Here is a 10,693-nt window from a genome sequence, read left to right on the forward strand (position 1 = left end):
AAACAGTAGACGGCATAGAAGGAAAAAGGCAGCTCGAAATTTTAACGTCTAATTTCATGAATCCCGGAGCGAGGAGTCGGGTGCCCGGCACAGGGCGGCGCCCGCCGGGGGGCGGCCAGGGCCCTGCAGGTGGCCAGGGCCCGGCAGGCAGACGCCGTGTCCTCACGAGGTGAAGGCCCTCGGAACGAAACCCGCAGCGCGGTGTCTGTGCGGTTCCCTATCCCGGCGAAGGGAAGCAAAAAAGCCCGCAAAGCCCAAAGCTCACAGAGCTCACGGCCGCGCGCGACTGTGCGGCTGGCTCGACGCGCAGAGCGCAAGGGGACGGGCTGTGCCGTCTGGCCAGCTGCAGGGCCAGCACTCAGGGCCGGGCCCAGGGCGGGGGGCGCAGAGCAGAGTCCGGGGCCCCAGGCCGAATCGAGGTGGGACGGACCGACGCGGAGAGGAAGGGAAGCTGCATCCCGCGGGCTGCCCCTCCAAGGGAGCCGGGCTGCGGCCGCGGGCGCCCCGGCCCGGAGCCCACTTCCACATTTCCCCCTCCCTAACAATGGGAACGGGGCAGAAGGAGTCGACCCTCTGCGGGAAGGTGGAGGGGAGTAGGTTTGGGACTAGGGTCCAAGGTGGGGGAGGGGTGGGAACTCGGCGCTTCGCTTTCTCTTCCCCCCCTTGGCTTTTGCGGTGGGGACGAGGGTGGGGGGTGGGGGGGTTATTAAATCCTCCAGAGACTTGGGTCAAGAGTCAAACTCCTCCCCCCTCCCAACCCCCCACCCCCAAACCCGATGAGCGGTAAGGAAAGTGATGCCAGGTCTTCGGAAGCCGAAGTGACAAACGCATAGCAAGAACAAATCCACTCCAAAGGTTTTTATTTTTATTTTTTCTAAGAAATGAAGGTACTGTAGCCTGATTTTTCGAAATTTGTTACAAAGAGGTGGGTGCTGTTATTTTTGCCCCTACTCGGGCAAGCCTCCATTTTAAGTTAGCAATAACTGGTTAAGCTGGAATTTCATTCAGGCCTAGGTCTTGAACGAGGAGCCTAGAAGAGGTCAGTTAATCTATCCCCCAGTACGCACACTGGCCCCGCTCCCATCTGCAGCCTTAAGTTGTTTGATGTACTTTCAAAGATCGCTAGGGGAAGGAGGGTCTTTTATTTGCTGGTAGCACTTCAGCCAAGAATAGATTTTATTTTTCATTCCAAATGGATCCTGCAACTTAATGTATGCTTAATAAAATTTAGGACAATCAGAATAGAGAGAAAGGTTTTAATTTATTCAATAAAAAGTAAATGTGGTAAGTTTTTTTTTTTTTAAGGTGGTTAGGTAACAGATCACTTTGATGTAGTTTTATGAAGTACCCTAGGTGATCATTTTTCTGTCCGGAATTTTGGTTTTCTAAAAACCATTTGAGAAACAATTTTATATTATCTAAAATATGTATTCCATTTTTGATATAAAATATCTTTCAGCATGTCTCTGGTGATAATTTGCCTTTTACCAAAGGTGTATTTTCTACACCTTTTTAGGATGATGAGGCAAATACTGCTTTAAATATCTGCCCAAGTAACTTAAACTGTTAGCTTATTCTTGATTATTTTTATGTCTAACTGAAAGTCCTTTTTTTCCAGATACTTTCTTGACTTACCTGTTCATACCTGGTGACTGAGGGGAATTACTAAGACTCCTTTCTTGCTTATTTCTGAGTTTTGTCTGAACTATTCCTGACACTATGATTGCTATTTGGATGCCTCTAAAGGTAAGATGTGTTTTATTTATTTATTTTTGGAATTGAGAATATTCTAATTCTTGTATTTGCAATTCTTTAACCCTTTTTACCTGACACTAGCCTCTCCCCTTAGAAATGGCTACTGAGCTCACTTCCTAGCACTGATTGGTTACTCCATATTTTGTGTTGGTCCTATTCCTGATTGCTGGTGTTAAAAAATGAAGTTCTCAAGGTGTTTATCTTTCTAACTTTAAATTATGACAACCCAGAGTTGTAAAATTCTGTTCCAGTCTCAGTAGGATGGATTGGCAATTCACACATCCAAGTACACTTTCAAACAGGTACTTAAGAGTCATAGGTACTTGGGTGTGTCCCACTCTTGCAAATCTGTAGCTGATTCATATGTTACAAAAGATGTGTCATTAACCATTTGTTTACTCTAAACTTCATGGAGTATATTAGAACATCCTAAGACCCGCTGGTTCACGTGTATGACTCTTGGAGGATTCTCCTGCCAATTCCTAGTCTTTTGCATGCGTGACTTAGAGTTTTTCTCAGCAGGTAGTACTTTTAAGTTTCACCTCACAGTTTAAACCTCTCGGGAAGTGTGGACAGATGATCTTTATAGAGGAAAGTTTTCATTGATGTGGTGGTTTTCCAATTTCTTGTCTCCTTTCAATCTCTTGTGCATAGTTGACCAGAGAACTCTCCATTAGAACTCTCCATTAGCAGAGGGCATAGCTACAACCTTATGTAAGGAGGACAGTGGAAGGCAGGGTGAAGAAAGACAAGGAATGATGGAAGCCCACCACCATCTTGACCAGGTGGCCAGGTTGACTTCCTTTGGACCTAGATACTAGTGTGGGTAAGATTATTGTATGGTATTCTGCTCTGTGAAATTATGAATTAATGTAGTGAATAAGTCAGAGAGTAATGCAGTCTGTATAACCTAAATATTTGGACTTGGAAAACCTCTAGGTAAATGTAGACCAAGTCTTCATCTTCATGAATTACTCCAACTGCCGTTGTTGGGTAATGAGTGCATATATTAATGTAAAGGAAACTAGAACAACACCATTTTTTCTGGCCATCCTCCCTGTAAAGTTGGAGGGGTGCATAGGACCCCAGCCAGAAGTCCTGAGCCCATGGATAGGTATTAGTGGACCTTAGATATGAGTATTTCTCTTCAGTACTGAATGTTTAGTGCAGGAGCTGGTGGCCTCTGCTATGTTTAAGGCAGCAGGCAGAGGGACATCAGCAGGTGCTAGTTCCCTAGAAACCCAGGGAAATTGGGATCAACATATTGGATTTGACTTTATATATTGGACTTACCTTATAGTTACCTTGGTTTTAATTACAGTTAAACTGTAAGTACTAGGTACACAAGTAGCCCTGAAACAGACTACTTAAGACGTATGTGAGGTTTAAGATTATATAAATTTCTGGACCTGGGTGCTACATGTAGTTCCACAGTAACCACTGAAATTGTCCCAGTGGCCTCTGGCTGGGGGGATACAGAATGTAAATCAGTGTCCCATATAATGTGAGTTAACACACTGCTTAGGAGTGCACTTATGCCAGTGCTTTAATTTTACATGCCCTACCATTCGCCGACCAGTGAAACACATCTTCCGAGTCTATAGAGAAATTTTTTGTTTGCTAACATTTTCTTCTTTTTATTATTAAAAACAACAACAACAACAAAAAACAAAACTTAAAAGTTTTAGTGCTTGATCTGGACAGGGGAAAAGTAATTTTTAATTTTTGGAGGGTAGGGGAAGACAATAGTATTATATTTGCAGGATAGAAAATAAGGGAGATAACTTTTTTTTTTTAAGATTTATTTATTTGTGCATACAAGGACTGGGGTACAGGCTAGAGTGGATTCACCAGAGGCAGGGTAGGGGACAGAACAGGCAGGTTGACAGAAATACACTGCTGAGGGAAGCAGTGGATGGGACGGGAGAGGTCTGCTGCGCCATGTGGCTGCCAGTAGCTTCATAGTGCTGAGAGGTAGGCCCTTGTGTCACCAGGGAGGCCCCTTTCTTTTCTTTTTAAGCTATGATTATCCTTAAAATGCTTGTGAGATGTGATTTCACAGTACAACTGCTTATTTTTTAAGTAAAAGGTTAATTAAAAAATATATCTTGGAGCAAAGTGTTCATTTTGTTAGCCTTTTTACTCTTTGTTTCTGATTGTTATTTCAGAATGAATTCTGATACTACCTGGCATCACTTAAATGTTAGACCTGAGCTTGTGTGTGTTTCCATGCTTGCGAAAAGTAGGGCCAGGACCAGGTCTTGTCACAGAGTACCGAAGGAGACATAAGTAACAGAGGGAAAAAAAAACGCCAAACAAAAACTCTATTTAAGATGCTCTGTTACTTAGAACTTCCATGGGAATTATTAGTTAACCTTTTTTCCCTATGCCAGGGGTATGTAGCTTTTTCCATGGTTAGCCATGACTAGACGGTATCACTGATGGTTGCTTCTAGGGTCTGCTGTCTGGGGTAGGCACTCGTGAGGGTGGGGCAGGGACAGGGAGAGAACAAGGATGAATTGAAGAAAATAGCAAAGTGAAGGCGAGGAACCAGAGAGAGGAGCTAGGTGGCCTTTGGGGCATGACATGGCTCTGGCATTCACTGAGTGAGCTGTTCAGGCTGCTGCCTTCCTGTGTTAGACTGAACTCTGATAAAAGCAAGCAAATGTTACTGAAAACCAAAAATTAAGATATAATTCACTATGATGTGGAGAGATATCTAAGATACAAAGCAAGATCCAGAACAGAGTGCTATGGTAGGTTACCCTTTGGGTTTTGCGAAGAAGAAAGAAAAGGGGAAAATTTGTGCTGACCAGTTATATCTGCATTAAAAAACCTTTAGAAGATCAAGCAAGAAAATGGTGATATTGGTCACCTACTGAGTCTAAGAACAGGCTGTCTTATTGTATTTTTTTTATACTTTCTTACATTTGTATCAAATTAAAAAAATTAAATACAAAACATTAAAAAAAAAAACTGTCTCAATCCCTGCATCTTGCCCTCTCCCGGGCAGGGAAGTCAGAGAAGTGGCGTTGTGCTATGGCGAGAGCACAGGGCCCTGGGACGGGAGGAGCCCACGCACTGGCATAACTATCTAGGACACATGTTCTTCTGGGATCATGAAGAATTTTTAATTTAAAAAATACACAGTTCTCTAGAATTGTATATAATGTAAGGTCAGCATTAAAATTTTTTACTTGCTCTTAAAGTTAGTAAAAAGGGATTTTCAATGTTTATTCTCTCAAATTGGTGATTAGATAGATATACCGCCCTGTTCTTGGTTGTGTGATCTTGGGAAATTTTCTTACTCTTTCTGAAGTTCAGGATCCTCCATTATTCTGGAAATATGAACAGTTACTTCAGAAGGTTGTTGCGTGTATTATATTTGTAAAGGATGCAGTTGGCTTCTGGGACTGTCGTCATTAGTGTAATAATCACTCCCAGGCATCCCCCTCAGCCCAGTGGTAAGAATGGGATCCTAGCTTGTATTGCGTGAGGCCCTACACCTTAGAGCCTTGATGTCCCCTCTGTGGAGAGGGTATAATTATGTACTAGGTTCCAGGGTGGACTTGGTTAGCACTAAATGAGTTTGTTGATGCAAAGAGCATAACGTAACTCCTGGTATATGCTCAGTAAACATGAGTTGCTCATTTTCTTGGTGACATTTATTTGCAAGTGCCACAAACAGTGGTTTACAGACAGAAATTGCTCACCTGTCCATTTGGGAGAGAGAAGGCCGAGGGCAGGAGTATGTTCCCTCTGCATGTCAAGTGGGATCTTCCCAGGCCGCTCTTAGCTTTTCATAGCTTGGTCCAGGAGCCGAACTCCTGTCTTTTATGTAGTCTCCTGTGGATGTGTCTTTGTGTTTAAAATTCCCCCTTTACAGGAACAGTCATATTGGATTAAGGTACAATCTGATGACCTTATTTTAACTTGATTACCTCTGTAAAGCTCCTGCCTTCAACTGAGGTACTGGGTTAGGAGTTCAGAGTATCTCTTGGGGGACATGATTTAGTCCATAACAGCTGGCCCCACAGACCCTCCATTGCCTGTACATAAAATTTTTTTGCAAATTTGTAACATGACTTGAAGTAGTTTATTTCTTCAGGTTTCTCATGCATATATTGTTAATGTGTATAGACTTTCATATCATTGAAACTTGCATATATACATACATATACATATATGCATACATACATATATGTGTGTGTGTGTATATATATATATATAGTTGCTCAATATAAAATTGAAACTTTAGGGGTAAAGTTTTTTTCCTTAAGCTACTAATAAAATAAGATTTGAAAAATCAAGGTCAGGATTACTGTATTGTTCTTCATGTCTCATTCTTTGTGGAAATTGGTAGAATTTCCTTACTTTGTAAGGATTAAGTCTGTTATCTGCCCCTAGGGGGTTGGGTGCTATGATACCTAATAAAGTGGAATTAAAACCCTTTTCCTTCTTATACTTATGAATGTAAACTATATGAAGATGTTTTATATTCAGATGCCATATTTGAAGAAGCCAGCATAGTTGTCCTCTAACATTCCCTTCAGACTGTCATTTTCCAGGTAGACAGCATGGGCCACCCCAGAAATAGCCAGACCCGAGGAGGTTCCTCTGGCCTGGCTGAATTGGCTATCTTCTGTTCCCTCCTTTTTGCCTTTAGGGTAAAGTTCAAACTTTTTAACATAGACTATATATCCGTGGCTGCGACATCTTTTTGTTTTGAAACCTTTTTTTCTACCACTGGCCTTGTTTTGATCACTTTCTCTCTGAAGCTTCTAGTGTTAAGACTTTAAAAAGTTACTTAGGTGAAAATCTTTCTGATAGGTATTATAGGCTTCTCTTTCTCCTAAAAAAAAAAAAAAAGTCATCTTGCACAGGTGCCCTGCTGGCACAAGGGGTTAAGCATAGCACTGTGAAGCTGTAGCCAGCCGAAGAAGCACGAATTCAATCCCCGGCCAGGCCGCTGTCCCACAGGGCGCAGCAGACCTCTCCTGTCTCCCTGCTGCTCTCCTCAGCAATGTATTTCAGGGATCTGCCTGTTCTGCTCCCCACTATCTCTGGTGAATCCTCTCATTCTCCCCCATACCCCTGTACCTCTCTGGTCTACACCCCAGCTTTTGTATGCACAAATAAATCTTTTTAAAAAAAAACACCCTGCACAAAATTTTATTTTATTAATAATAATCCAAAATTATTGAAGCATCTCATGCCCATCAGTCACTGTGCTGTGCTGACGAATAATGTGCCTTTGGACACATGAAGTGTAGTGGAGCAGATGTGCACAGCACACGCTCTCGGGCTGTCCTCCGTGTTCTTTTGTTATCAACGCTGTGGCCTCCTACCTTACTGTGAGGTTGTTACTGCCCTAGTGCTAGGGTTACAGGGTTTGGTCTGGCCACATGGTCCAACCTCCTACCATCTGTTGAGTAAAACTGCTACACAGAACAATTTCCACAAAATCAACCTCTTCGCAAGTGACTACAAATTGTACGCATACACACAGAGTTTTCACAAAGTCCAAACCAGTTTTTCAACAGCAAGTCTACATATGAAAGACACACTAGCTAAACAAAAACCACATTTGCACTTAATGGTAGCCAGTGCCATGGGGAAGCCAGCTTTTCCCATGGAGCTGACTAACCACTGATGGGTCCAATCCTACCACATTGGGTGCCAGATGTGTTACAGGGCAGGGAGAGGGACACACCAAGGCCCCAAACCTGCTAGCTCTACATAGGTCCTGCCACCCACCACATTAAGACAAAAAATGTAAGACCTTTAATGGAAAGGAACTTTAATACAATTAATGTGCAATACAGAAAAGACAAAGAATATAGTTTCTAAATCAGACACCCAAAGTCACCCATCCCCTTATGGGTAAAAGGGATTGGCCCAAAGCAAGGCCTGCCTGGAAGCTGCCCCAAGTCTGGAGCACCTTCTGGCGGGGACCCATAGAAAAGGGCCAGACATGGCCAGACAAATCTGGAAGGAAAAGAACAAAGTCAAATAACCTCTCCCAGAGTCTCTCACCACATCTCTTTCACCGAGTCCAGGACCAAGAAATAAGAGCCGCCTCTTCACACGCTTCTCTGTTCCATGTGCCCCCTCAGGTCTCCTCCTGGCTCAATCCTGCTTCCTTCCTCTTCAGTCTCCTCTCCAGATTCCTCTCCTCCCTGCTCAGCTCCATCCTACTTTGGGTGGGACAAGGAATCTGGAACACCCCTTTTCTTGGGTACCACCATGCTACACTAGCTCCAATCACTCTCCCCTCTACTCTACTTTAATGCTTTCTTTCCTTGGTAAGCTAGGATACCAGCAAACTAAGCTTTTATAAATTATTTGCCAAGAAAGAATAAGTAGGTCTTTAGTCTTGAGAAAGTTGTCTATGGAACACCTATGTGAAGAATGACATGTTTTGGCAGTCCAATGTAAAACGCTGTTTCTGTTTGCTTTCATTTGATTTTTAAAGGTCTTGAACTGTGCTAGATAAATCGGTATTGTTTCCAGTTTTCTTCTGTATATCTGTCTTGAAGTGAAGACCTTAGTAGTAGGTAATCATTGGACTGTAGAAGGAAGGGTGGTTGGACTAGGCTAGAGAGACTGCTGGGGAGCTTGAGGCAGAACAACGGGAGCAGTTGCAGTGGGGAAAGTCAGAGGTGGCATCAGGTGGGTGCAACACTGGGCATGGCTGGCTAGTTTCCTCCAGAGGACAGATGACCTAGAGGCTCAGAGGATGTATTTATGTACTTGTTTTGGAGAAATTGAAAATATACTAAAAATTTTTTTTTATATAATAGTTTATTTTTACATCATTTTGTGCCTTTTCCCATCTCATTTGTAATCCCCATGGGCTTCCCATCACCAGATAACCCCTGTGCCATCACCATAGGAAAACATTATCTTTAAAAAAATATTTTTTAAAATCTTTTTATTCTGAACAGCCTAGATTTTTATTTTACTATTTTTCAAAGGTTTGTTTTATTTATGCACACAAGAGCTGGAGTACAGGCCAGGGATGCAGGGGGTGAGAGGATTCACGAGAGACAGAGTGAGGAGCAGAACAGGCAGATTGATTGAGATACGCTGCTAAGGGGAGCAGTGGGCAGGTCGGGAGAGGTCTGCTGTGCTATGTCGGTCATCCTCTCTGGTTGAGTGTTGAACTCAGGCCATCATGGTGGGCTGTTGCGGTGTTTGCACTGAGACTCAACCCGTAGGTCATCAGGGAGGCTGCTGAATAGTCTACTAGTCTCCATCCTCACACATACCAGCTGCCTCTTGGACCTCGCCACTTGCATGTCCCCTATTCCTTTCAAAATCATCTCATCATTGACTTCCCAAGCCCAGCCTCTTCCTGTCTTCATATTCCAGCAAGTACTACTACCACCTATTCCATTTAAGTCACATTTCCTTTTTAGGCACACGAAGCACCACATTCTTCAGGTTCTAACTCATGTTTCCCTGGTCAACCATACCTCCCCTTTCTTGGTTCAGATCTTCATCATGCTCGGCCTTCGTGACCTTCAATTACCTAATTATTCTTCCACTGCCTCAGTCTCCCAGGTTGTTGCCAAAGTGATCCTTGTAAAATGCAGATCTCCTTATGTGATCTTATCCTTCCTCCTCACAGCTTACTTTCAAGGTAAAGATCAAGCAAGATCTTCAGTGATCTGGCCTTGTCACATTATCTCCTTCTCTCCTTTCTTAGCATTCTGTGCTTGGCGGTGCCGAACTACCTGCCTTCCCTCTGTGCACCTGTTGTGCCTTTTCCTTTGGGCCTCCCATAGTCAGTTGCTTCTGTTTAAAATGACCTCCAGCCTGTTCTAGAAACTTACTCTGAATTATTTAATAACAGTAATAGCTGACACAGAGCTTCCTGTAGATGCAGGCATTGATGTGCCTTGACTTTTGCCATCACTGTAATGGCACTTGGTAAATGTGTGCTGATGACTTGTCTAAGGGCTGCATGGCTCAGCTGTGCGTTGCCACTGGGAAAGCTGAGTCGTTGCCTCCGTTCACTGCTGTGGGCCTCACCCTTTGGAATGACAAGGCCCATTCTGTTAAGTGTGAGCATAGCTTTGAAATAAAGTTTATAAATAGGTTTTTTTATTAAATTACCATAGATCGGTGAAGGGCACAGGCATTTTTGTTTTATTTTTGCTTTTGAAAAAGAGTTGGTTTGAGTGTCACATTTTCAGAAGGATTGGACAACCCAGTGTCATCTGGAAACTAGAATGTTTTCACATTATTAAAGTATAGGGAGATGCATATTACTCAGGTTTGTGATGTTCTAGCTTGGCGATATATATTTGCTGTGAACTGACTTACAATTTTAGAATTCTTTGTGACATTGTTAGTTCTTATACATTTATGAGTAGATGTGCCATATCTCCCCATCACAAGTCTATCAAGTGTGAATTTAAACATGTATCTCTTTATCATGTATAAACTGTTTGTAGCAATAGCCTAGAAAAAGAGCAAGCTTATAAATTGTAGCTATTTGTACTTAGGACTCAATCACCCTAGTAATCTTTTGACCAGCAGGGGGAGCTGAAGTCACTGACTTGTGGCTATTTTAACTGGTTTTCTGTTTGTCAAAGAAAAGACCTTATTAAAAAAAAATATGATAGCGCTCACAAAGAAATGCAAATGACAGAGGTATATGAACAACATTTTTATTCTTATAAGTAACTAATTAGTAAACTGTTTTACCTATCAAATTGGCTATTGACTGTGCTGTCAAAGATAGTAAGGGCCAGGCAGTCTTCAAAATTACAGTGGAAGTGTGCATTGGGCCCACTTTTGGGGGAAGATATTTCGGCAGTTAAAAATATACCAGAATGGGGCCCTCCCTGGTGGCGCAGCGGGTTAAAGCACTGCACTGAGAAGCTAAAGCCACCTCTGCATGAGTTCGATTCCCGCCTGCCCGGGAGGC

At 42.9% G+C, this 10,693-nt stretch overlaps 1 protein-coding gene across 2 annotated transcripts in view; it reads left to right on the plus strand.

Annotated features, from left to right (window-relative positions):
* KANSL1 (KAT8 regulatory NSL complex subunit 1) overlaps positions 1–10,693 on the plus strand; it is a 129,893-nt gene that overhangs the window by 301 nt on the left and 118,899 nt on the right. For both annotated transcript variants that reach the window (XM_012726492.1, XM_012726491.1), the window contains exon 2: positions 1,619–1,746. The gene's annotated coding sequence lies outside the window, so the exon portion shown is untranslated. The remainder of the gene's footprint in view (positions 1–1,618; positions 1,747–10,693) is intronic.

The sequence above is a fragment of the Condylura cristata genome, unplaced genomic scaffold, assembly GCF_000260355.1.
Source record: "Condylura cristata isolate star-nosed mole 26May11 unplaced genomic scaffold, ConCri1.0 scaffold00017, whole genome shotgun sequence".
Classification (NCBI taxonomy): domain Eukaryota; kingdom Metazoa; phylum Chordata; class Mammalia; order Eulipotyphla; family Talpidae; genus Condylura; species Condylura cristata.